At 42.8% G+C, this 12,108-nt stretch overlaps 1 protein-coding gene across 4 annotated transcripts in view; it reads right to left on the reverse strand.

Moving 5' to 3' along the window:
- LOC108789546 (myosin-10-like) overlaps nucleotides 1-12,108 on the reverse strand; it is a 133,033-nt gene that overhangs the window by 98,855 nt on the left and 22,070 nt on the right. The window lies entirely within an intron of this gene.

Genomic DNA, 12,108 nt, shown 5'->3' on the forward strand with positions numbered 1-12,108 from the left:
TTAGAGGCTGAGCACCCAGTCCATTAAATATCTCCAGACAGGATTGCTGAACTTTAAAAGACTTGCTTCATTACCAAGTTACTGCACTGCCAGATAACAATGGAGATTGCCATATTTTATAAGACGAATGCCTGTGATATGAGCTCAGGTCCTTTGCACAAATGCCAAGGTAGTGAATAAGAGGTGGTAAATATTATGGGAAATTCTAAGCACAGGCATCTGTGCTTTAAAGAAATATCTGAATTCTATACAGACAATTATGGGAATCAAAATCATTGGCTGCAGATTGGAAATTAAAGGGTAACTTTTAATAGTATTTAGGTTATGTGCACATGGGCAGTGATAACCACAGCTTTGACCAGCATGGCTTAGTTAAACCAGAGCAAAACTACTGATGATGACCTACACAGGCTATACACAGACTGTACTTGTATTGGATTTTGTGTGTGTGTGTGTTGTAAAGTAGCCACCGCTCCAGGCTTGCTCGCATGATGGATTATAACTTCAATACAAATTAGTAAACTAAATGTGTAGTCCATCACAAGAGCGAGCTTGGAGTGGTGGCTACTTTACAACACACACAGGGACCATGAGGGAAAAAGTAGCTACCCTCCAGAAGGAAGGACAGTGTCAGCACCAATTCAGAGATGATTGGAGGATCTACAGCTGATTAATACACAAATAAGCTACATTTTATTTAGGGTATATTAGTGCAGTTTTAAGATTTAACTCCTGAGTTTAGTGTCACTTTGAAGATCTGTACCAGTAATTAATATTACTTTACACAGGAAGGAATATTGCAGATACAGTAAAGTTTATAAGTGCATGCCAACTGTGCTACAGAAGTAACGAAAGTAAGATACAGACTATGGAAAAAAAATTGAAATCTGCTGGAAAATCTAGCTCAGTCTCCCCATGAAAAGGAAGTACGTGTTCCCTCATATAACAATGACCTATGTGTGTGAAGTTCACGTAAGCCCTAGTGGTCCCTGATTCCTCTTTGACTGCCTGGAAAGCTTGGCATTAGGAAATGGAAAAATGAGTTCACAGTCACGAAGTTGCCCACAGACCATACCGTGTGCCATAGCAGCCTCATGGAGGGGAAACGAGGACATGACGTAAGTGCAGGCAGTGTAAAGAACAACATATTAGTTAAATGTCAGGAAACCATAGAAAAATATATTCTATTGTTTTACTTCATTAAAGACATTCCCAAAGGACCCAACAGCTGGCTTGATGGAAACCTGTGGCTTGTTAATTCTTATATAGATTTGAACTAAAGTTAATGAGCACTTGGTAGCACTATTTCAATGATTAGTTGTTTCTCCCATGGCTAAGCTAAAACACTGCTGTACTGTCCTCAGCCCTTGTGCACAAATGACACTAGGTAACGCTGCATTTTCTGCAGTAACATAACCTACTATTTTGTAAAAGGTAAATATGAATTAAATCATCTCTGCTACAGAAAGTACTAGGCAACCTAGTAAAATATAAACCATTCATTAGCACTGTCATTTATAGTCTGTTTCACGCAAACTATCCATGCTCCCACAAAGAAAAGGGAGCTTCTAAACCCCCCATCACTTAGAAACAATAGTTTCTTCACTAACTACCTATTTCCACCAGAGCAATTGGCGGAAGGGCGAGTCCAGTGAAGACATACCTCAATTTTAAAAGAGACATTGGTAGAGTAAAATGTACTCTTCCCAATACTGAGAGCTGTGTGAGCCTGCAGCTGTAACATGCCGGCTCTATAGGATCGAGAGCTGAGCTATCACGAACTGTCATTCAGGCCTCCCTGCAGGGACTACCCCCTCCCCTATCTGTTCCTCCTGTGCTCACTGGAGGGACAGACAGGGGAGGGGGTGGGCACAGTTGGCTCTGGCTGCCAGTCAGGCAGTGGGTGAATCCTGACAATTAGAGTTGCACAGATACTTTTCGAGTACCAGTGCAGATACTTGGCATTTTCATGAGAACTACCAGGGTTGCAGCGGTTGCAGCTGGGGCCTGGCTCTGGCACTCCCCCACTGTCCTGAAATCATTAGTCTGTATTGTTTTAGAAAAACTGTCACATGACAATAAACAAAAATGTATCAGTACTTGTACTTGTAAGTACTCGGCAAGTACCAGTACTCGTACTAGCAAAACTGGTATCTGTGCATCCCTTTATTTATATTTATAAAAACAAAATCGTACATTAAAACAGAGATGTACAAATCCCAGGAGCTCCGTGTGCTCCTTACAAATGACAGCTGCCTCCTAATTTTTGAATTTTTCTCTAGTGTAGTCTTGGAGCTCAAAAGTATCGGTACATGTACTCGTACCGAGTACTGTACTTGGTATCTGTGCAACCCTACTGACAATATTGTTGGGACCTTTCCCAGCTGCAACTGCACTCTGCACTGTCAGCAAAAAGCGGGCAGTAGCCCACTAGATGCTGACTTTGGGTCACAGGAAGTAAATATACTCCTTTGACCCAAAAAAGGACTAAAAGCATAAAAAAGGTTTTGCTTTAGTTCTCTTTTGGGTATATGAGTAGGCACAAGCTTACCTTCAGCAGCTGCTGATGTTACTAAGCAGTGATGTGCAGGGCCCTGGTGTGATCCCAGTTTGCCTGAGTTTGCCTAACCCTCTGCAAAACTGTAAATGACACACACCCCTCCCGGCCCAAGCAGTTGCGGCAGGCACATTGCCCACCCCATAGCTGCATGTCACAAGGGCATATGAAATGCCCCTGGCACAACTGAGGCCGGTAGGGAAGGGGGTGTCAGTCACAGTTTTGCATGGGTTTGGGTGAATTCAGCAAACTAGGTTCACACCAAGCTCCTGCACATCACTATTAATAAGGTCACAAGCATACACAGGGAAAACAATTGGCTTTTCAGAGGCATTTTTCATTTTATGCCACTGAAAACAGAACTGTTTCAACCAATGTGTCCATGGATATTGTGGCTTTTTTTGTAATTTAAAGCAGCATTCAGGGCCATAAAAACATTTCAAACCTGCATTAGGATAGGAGCTTACTGGCATAATTCATACTCGTACACCTGTAAATTAATTCTAGTGGCTAGAATAAATGAACATTCTACCCAACAGAATGAGTTTATGTACATACCCTGGTAAACAAAGGATGCGTGTAAATAAGCAAAAATTTGATTAATTATGTGCATGCATCTTTTAAGTTGGATTGTTTAAGGTGCAGACATGGCTACTAAGAAGAGCTGCTTCCTTTCCTCATCAGTGCTAATGTGTTTAAGCAGGCTGATTAATGCATATAGAAGCTGCCTGTAAGGCATTGTCTCCCCTTGCCCCAGGACACCATTAAAATTGCCTGGTCTGTTTTGGTTGGGGTTAGTCCCTTGTGTTTGAATGTGGGGTGTCTGTATTTACCAGGATACAACCTCCTGCTTTGGAAAAGACTAATGCCTTGTTAAAGGAAGGAGAGCTGCAGAGACCACAAATTACTTACTAATAGGCTGTTTCATCAAAGTCAAACCCGTCACAAATAATGCAAAAGCAAAGGTTACCTTCAGTAAAAAAAGAAAATGCACATCAAAATGCTCTGTGAATCCAGAGACTTTGGCAAATAAATTTATTGCAAGCTTTGCTACTTGACACTTCAACCAATCTGGTGACGTTTGAACTAACACAAGAAAGTGTGAATCTGTGATTGGCTACTTAGGGATCAGTTCCACAATGTTTTACACATTTTATACGTTTTCCCAGCTATTGTGACAGTTTGTGCTCCAAGTACCCCGTTCAGAAATATAAATATAGTGGACAATACAACAGTCCATAGGGGCTACATGTGTCTGGCCACGTGACCAAAAGCACCTAAAAGAACTTTCTGCATTGGGGCCCTTAGCAAGCAATCAGCTTCTCTCTTTTATGTTTCAAGAACGGGTTTAATACCAGATGGGAAAAGCTCACTGACATGAGCGATACAAGCTGTTCTTTCAGACACATTCAATTATGAACCCTACTGTTTCAGAATTCCAGCACTCTTGTCCTGTAATTCATGGTATGTTCTGCAAAAAAAACTTTACTGGCACTCTCAATGTTGTTCAGCTTAAACTGCAGAAGGTAATTTTCTCTAATAAGACAAGAGAAATGCCATTTCAATCGAAGATCAAGTTTCCGAGTAAGAGGCTTGGAAACAGGACAACCTTGCCTATGTTAACAATGTCAGGAATTCAGCCACAAGCAGGCGTCATTCTTTGTGTTTTCTGTAATAAAAGTCCTTTGGTAAAATCTGCCATCGGAGACCTAATGAGGATTGATGGTTTCCAAATTGAAATGCAGAAATACTTCTATTCAATCGTCACAAGCTGCAGACGTATGTTATGAGCTTATCAGTATTGTGCCAGTTCTACTAGACCAACCAGGGTTCTGTGGCACCCTGGGGACCCTTCTAGCTTTTTCAGGGGCGCCTCAGAATGTTTGCACAACAACATGCATTTCCATTGTGTACGCAAGCTGCCAAAAGGGAGGGAAAGGGGTTTTCATGTGAAGAGGGCTCTCGATGTGAGATGGGGCTTGTACTGTGGAGGGGAGACACTGATGTGAAAGAGGGGTATTCTCTTGAGAATTGAGGGGTCTCTCATGTGTAATTTAAATACATCAACAGCAGCAGGGGAACTAAACACCTCTTAGCCCTGCTGCAAAATTATGTAGGTTTCCTCATCTTCTGGTCTTTATAGCTGAACTACTGGCACAAAAATGTTGATATTGTTCAAAAGCCACAAAGGATACAAGTTCACATTGGGTGCACCAAATGCCTTTTAAAACCCTGATATTACTTTATAAAAGAGAGTAGTTATAGCTGTGGGAGAGTCCCAGCAGGCCCCACCCACTTTGGGCTGCCTGTAGAAAACTACAGGTGAGGGTGTATACAAGTCAACCTACTCAAAGAGAGAGCAATAGTGACCACACTTAAAACAGGGATTTCTAAAGACAGAATGTTTCATACTAGTTTAGTGCATAGAACTGGAAGATATATTTTAAGCACACCAACGTTATTTATTTTTTTAATAATAATTTCTCTAAAATATACAAATGAAAATGTAACACATTTGAGAAGCTGTGAAGCATGTAACAGCTAATAATAGTGACACATCCATTGACGGGATAGGCAGGTACGACAATTTTTTTTGAATTGTCAACACAACTGGACATGTGAGGGACAGGCACAAAAGCTACCTCTGCAACCATACTGATAGGCCATTGAACTACAACATTATATATAACAATCAAACAACTACAATGTATTATTGTGATCAAGCACTTGTTGGTCAGGTATTTTTGCTGTAGCAGGTGCACTGTGTTGGTGTACTCGCATTACATTCCACTGACAGATGAACGTCACAGTACAAGTGTTTCAATAAGAAACAAACATTCCAAAAATGACAATTTGTTGGTTGAACCGCATGTTTCATTCAGTGGATATAGTGAACAGTACCATAGATTTTTGAACACAGGTGACACACTTATCTCTATATTTTGTAATGTAAAATAAAAGAAGAAACTGATTATTTAGCAACAATCGTGAGACCCTCCTGACAGTGCCAAGAAAGCCTGAACTTAATTTGGGCTTTCAGGGGCATGGTTGGGCCGGGTGGGCAAACGCCGGTCCACTAACTATTGTGGAACTACAAATCCCATGAGGCATTGCAATTTTCTCACAGCCACGACTCCCAGAGACCGATGCTTCATGGGATTTATAGTTTCACCACAGCTGGAGGGGCTGGAGTTTACCCATCCTTGTGGTAGGGGATGAGCCAGAGTTTCAGTGCAGAGTTTGGGGCTGCCATGCATTGAGTGCAGAGGGTGTTGTGGCTCTCGAAGTTCTCGAGGGTCTATCCATATTTCAGTGTGCGTTAATGGATGCATTTTCAAGCGCTGAGACACATTGCAATATGGCAGTCAGTTTATTCTAAATGGGCTCTCAATGCACCTCAATTCACAAAAAATGTGCCTGCACCATTTTTGACAACACACGCATCATAACACAGAGTATTTACATCTGTGCACTGTGGTGTGCTATAATGTAGAGGCTTTTATTAAACTATATATGTGCATTGGTGTGCCTTTTGGAATGAATGGCACTCACCGCGACAAACATTTACCCATGCATTAACGTGCATTGCATTTTGAAGCCCATGAATCAGCCGTCAGCCTTGGGGTAGAGTTAGACTTTCAGATGGTACAAACATTTTAAAAGTTATCTATGATCAAAAACTAAAAATAAATCTGTATTTCTATATTGAATTTCCATAAGTTCTGTTCTGTCTTGAAGATTGTAAACGTACTTATTGACGGTGCCCATAGGATGCACTTCCTCCATGCACTGACACAATTCCATTTAGTTCATTGTCAAAACTCAGCCTGCCTTCTGTTGAGCTGCGACTCAACATCTGTAACATTATCATTGCTTGCTGGAAGCAATGCATGGTGGGATATGCAGTCTAGAGAAATGGAGATTGCATCACATCAAGCAGCAGGGAAAGAGGTGTAAAGCACACTGAGAATGCAGGAATTTGATGAAAGTGATGGGCAGATGGAAGGCAGCATTCGTTACAAAAAAGGAATTTTTTCAAGCAAGCTTTGGTTGCATTATTAAAAACAACTCCAGTGTGTATTCCTATTACACTGCTGATGTTATACCAGGATACTATATGCTGTCACTTAAAGGAGAACTATGGGGCTAGGGCTTTTCCCCATAGTTCTCCTAGGGGTAACGGGAGGACACAAACTAGCGTCCTCCCGTCACCCAAAGCTCACTATACCGCGTGATACAGCTCGCTGTATACTGAGACGCCGCAGCCGGAACGGATCCCGACAATTCTGTCTGGATCCACCCAGCTGCGTGACAGCTGGCTCTGCCTATCCAGAGGCAGAGCCAGCTGTACCCGCCCCCTCCACCCATACGTTCCGCCAGTCAGCGATGGCGGATCGGACAGGGGAGGGGAAATCCCTGCAGGGAGCTGTGAGTGACAGTCACGGCTCTCTGCAGGGATAGATCGAGAAGTGAGCGAGCGCCGGTATGTGTTCGCTCACTTCCCGATCTACTGAGCCGACCTGTGACAGTTTCATTGTCACAGGTCAGCTCAGATTATGAGGCTGAGTGAAAATCACTCACCTCATAATTCTCCTTTAAGGACTCTTTTAGACCTCCTTTAAGTGTGCTATGTGGGCTTCAGAATCACTGCATTGCACAGCATATAAACTCCAGATAAACAGGTGTGTGTGAAATAGCTTTCATAATGTGCTCTTTTGCTGTATTGACACACTGTGACCTCCACACATTGAAAGGCATTCATGCACACATTAGCTGAGCTTGGTTTGTAGGGAGAGGCAGTCTCATGGTACTGAGAAAAATCCTATTCTTAGCCCTGTAGTTGTGACTGCTGTGGAAATACATTTTACTGATTGTTAAGGAATCTGCAATTCCATGCTTTAAAGTTACTGGACAACTTTAGGAAAACAACATAACGCAATGCATTGTGAAGCCATGAAGAATATGCTCTTGTCTGAATCTCCAATAATGCCCATAAACCGGCACATTTAAGAAAGCAGTTTGCAAAGCAAAGTGCAGTAGACTACAACAACCAATCGGTTTGCTACAGTCAGTTCACTGATGATGAATTCCATTTGGCTGCTATGGATTTCTGCACTTTACACATGCACATAGAAGACCCATTATATAAGACCCATTCACAATTGTGTGTTGTGGCAACGTGCAGTAAATTAAATCATGAATGGCACTCCAACACTCTGTAAAAGTTAAAAGAGAACTATAGCCAAACCTTTTTATGGCTATACTCCTCTTTTGGGTCACAGGAGTACATTAAGGCTTTGTTCACACCGAAAGCGTGTGCGTTCCAGAGCGGTAGCTGCTGGAATGCACTGCGATCGCTGAGAAACTTCCCCCCGCGTTTTGGGGCGGGAGGGTGAGATTGCGGTGCATTGTATTCAATGGCACCGCTTCCACACACCCCCGCCCGCAGGGCGATCGGACGCCTGGCAAAACTTTGCAAGCGTTCCGTTCCACTGCAAACGCAAAAAATAGGGCTTGTCGAGATAGGGGCATTCCTAGTTTCTGCAGCAGCTGAATGGTCCAGTAAGTGGGGGGAGGGGGTCAGTCACAGTTTTGTCCAGGCTTGGGGCAAACTCAGGCAAACTGGCTTCACATCAAGGCTCCACACATCACTGCTTAGTAACAACAACAATGGCTGAAGGAAAACTTGAAGAGTGCTTAAAAGAGAACTAAAGCTAAACTTTTTTTTTGTCTTTAGTTCTCATTTGGGTCACAGGAGCACAATTACTAATGTCCTTCCATGACCCAAACTCAGCATATGGCTGGCTACTGCCCATTCAAGCTGACAGCGCAGAGTCACGCCACAGCTGGGAAAGATGCCGACAATATTGTCAGGATCTACCCCACTGCTTGATCGACAACTGGCTCTGCCTCTCAAGAGCCAAGGCCAGCTGTGCCCACCCCCTCCCATGTCTGTCCCTCCATTAAGCGCTGGAGGAACAGAGAGAGGGGAATCCCTGTGGGGAGTAACTGACAGTCGTGAGCCGAGCGACAACCGCTATGTGATCGATCATTTCTCAAGCTATAGAACCGACGTGTGACAACTGCAGTGTCACATGCCGGATCAAACTATTGGGAAGAGTACATTTTGCTCTCCCAATAGTTCTTCTTTAAGTGCAACTCATGACACAGCACACCACGATACACATACCTTGAGTTGTGTTGCTAAATAATGGTCATGTGCTTAGTTGTGGTGCGCAGGCAGCCCATTCATAAAGTGAGCTGCATTTAACATGCGACTTAACACACATTAACACACCGCAATAGAACTCTAAAGCAGTATTTCTCAACTTTTTTTCTTTTTTTTCCAGTCACGGCATTCTTTGAAAGTATGCAAAATCTTGAGGCACCCCAGTCTAAAGGATTTTAGGGGGGGGGGGCGTGAAAAACACCAAAAGGTGGGGTTCCCCTCTTCACATCAAAGTCCCCACTTTCAGATCAGAATCACCGCTTTTACAGCAGTCCCCCTTTATATCAGAGCACCCCTTTCATATCTCAGTCTCTCCTTTTAACATCATCAGAGTTCTCCCTTTCAAATTAGGGGCTCCCCTTCACATCAGAGTCTTCAGTCCACCCTCTATATCAGAGTCCTACCATCACAAAATGTTGAGGCACCGCTGAGGAGGCTATGGCACCCAGGTTGAGAAAGGCTGTGCTGAAGTGTGAATCAAGAGTAATAGCTTCACCTAACCCTGGATATCTGAGATTGGCTATAGGTCAACAGATATCTAATTAGAGAGACATTCATGCATGAAAATTATGTACCCAATTCCACCAAAACATTTAGGGCTCATGTATACCTGTCCATTGCACCCTTCCTGGGATTAGCGTCATACGTTGCCATGGTGCTGGCCAAACATTTCAGACACCCCTGAGGAAACCAGAAGGCACCCTAGCTTGACACGGCATCCTGGTTGAGAAAGACTGTTCTAAGGCAATGCACCTCTGACATGCATTGGACTGCAAAACAAAACACGGTGGCTTGTGTAAAAAAAATGCTACTTGTTGGTTTTTGTGGCCACTCTGGTACATTGGCAGTCCATTAAAATGAACTTGACTGTGCAGTAACACATGGACCATAGTGGACAGGTGTGAGTAGGCTCTTACTCCCATCATGGGAATTTTTTAAGGTGTAATCCAAATAAACATAACAATTAAAGTGTATGTCCATCCAAAGCGTTTTTCTAGTTAGGGTAGAGTGTGGGGGGGGGGGGGGGGGACAAATGTTCATGAGTTAATGGCTCCATTACAGAGATTAGCCCTCACTTCCTGTCATGCTGCTAATAGTTCCACCGGACAAAAAACTAAAAAACTACAGCAGAGACAGATAGTAATGTCAGCATTGCTTTTGGAGAATGTCCCTCACTTCCTGAGTGGCAAAACAAGTACAGAAAGCGAGAGTAAATCCCTAAACTGGAGAATTAAAAACTTTTTCCCACTCTATCCAAAACATTTTGGCTGGTCTTACATATTGGATGTATACAGGCAGCACAGTCTTAGTTGTCCATCCATGAATTGTTGTGCACCACCAATTACAGAGTACCAGAGTTATTCCACGTAGTCTACACCAACTGTAGACTACTTGCTGCTCTCACATTCAGAGAGACTAAAAAGTCTCTCACTGGCCCCAAATAGATTGAAACCTGCCTTGGAATACGGAATGTAATTAGTGATACAGAAAATGAGAAAGAAGAAGCTGCATAACACATGAGTTAGGAAGTACAGCTCCAGTGAACCTGTGAGGTGCTCTCTGGATTTTGGTTGCAAGGAGCTCAGGTAAGGGCAGGTTCACACCATTTTCCAGACCAGATCTGGAACGCAGTGCATTGCGTTTTTGCTGCATTTTTACAGTGCATTCCAGACCAGACAAAATAGGACAAGCAGTATTTTTCTGGTCTGGTCTGGTCTGGAACGGACTGCGCTGGTGTGAACAGAGGCCAGAGATAGCATAGGATACATTAGGATGCATTTTGGGTCCGGAAACAATCTGGTCTGGAGATGATCTTGACATGGTGTGAATGGGCCCTGAAGGTAAACTGAGAACGCTTTCTGATTAGTTTGATTGATTTCACTTGTCTCCTGAAGTTGATCGTTCTGTTTTCTCTGGGAATATAATAGTGATCCATAGCTGATCGAAGAGATATCTCAATATTATTTTTATCACTATGGATTCTTACCGCTTCTTTCTAGTAATTACAGCATTGTCATACAATTTACGGTTAGTTATCTTTTAGAGGAAGGGTGAGAATATTGGCTCAAAGTTTACTGTATGAGACTATGACCTGTCATAAATGAATGCCCTTGTCTCAGTTCTCCTCTCCAGCCTTCCGGTTGCTATAAACTGATGATGTCACCCTGAATTCCATTGCCATATATGGACAGGTTTCTGAGCTGATCATATTGTGTAGTGACACCTATACACCATGATCCATTCACTGCCGGGATTGTGGAAACAGGTGTCACCCCATTCAAATGTGGACAGTCATCTGAGGTGTGAAAACTAATCCTCAGAACAATACTCATTCGAAAAACTGAAAATATGCATTCCTCAACAGGCCCTACCTACAGGTGAAGTTATGGAACGCACTAGCAGAATCTAAAGGTTATTTATATAGTGAGTTCCAATTATAGAAAAGAGACATTTTCACTAAAGAAGGTCATTAGGCTTAATCAGGAAACCTAAAACATGGCTTCCTTTCTGTAAAAGAGCTACTTCCTCTAATTGCTGATAGGTATCCAGAGGACAGCAAACCTGGCTATAGTTCAACTTTAAAGCTGAACTCCAGGCACAAACACTTTCACTTAAATATATTCCTCAATTATACCTTAAATATATATTTCCCAATAGCCAGAAAGAATTTAAATTCACTTTATGCACACCAAATGCATTTGCAAACCCAGATATCAGTATGTAAAAGCAGAAGTGACATCATCACTGGGCAGTACATAGCCAACAGACCTCACCTGCTACAAGTTGCCTGCAGAAAACTACATGAGGGGGCGGATACAAGACCAGTCAACCTGCACAAGGAGAGAGAGCAGCAGTGACCGGTCTTTATTGCAGGAAGCTCCTACACAGAGACAAAGTTTTAGCACCAGCCTCCTTTATTCTAAAGTACAACAGAGCTCAGATTGGGAGAAGTAGAATCAGCACAAGAAGCAAATTAGTACTGCTGCGGTGCTAATAAGGATGAGAAAGCAGAGTGAAGAAGGCACCCTAGCTTGACACGGCATCCTGGTTGAGAAAGACTGTTCTAAGGCAATGCACCTCTGACATGCATTGGACTGCAAAACAAAACACGGTGGCTTGTGTAAAAAAAATGCTACTTGTTGGTTTTTGTGGCCACTCTGGTACATTGGCAGTCCATTAAAATGAACTTGACTGTGCAGTAACACATGGACCATAGTGGACAGGTGTGAGTAGGCTCTTACTCCCATCATGGGAATTTTTTAAGGTGTAATCCAAATAAACATAACAATTAAAGTGTATGTCCATCCAAAGCGTTTTTCTA

The sequence above is a fragment of the Nanorana parkeri genome, unplaced genomic scaffold, assembly GCF_000935625.1.
Source record: "Nanorana parkeri isolate BGI_ZX_2015 unplaced genomic scaffold, ASM93562v1 scaffold405, whole genome shotgun sequence".
Taxonomy (NCBI): Eukaryota; Metazoa; Chordata; class Amphibia; order Anura; family Dicroglossidae; genus Nanorana; species Nanorana parkeri.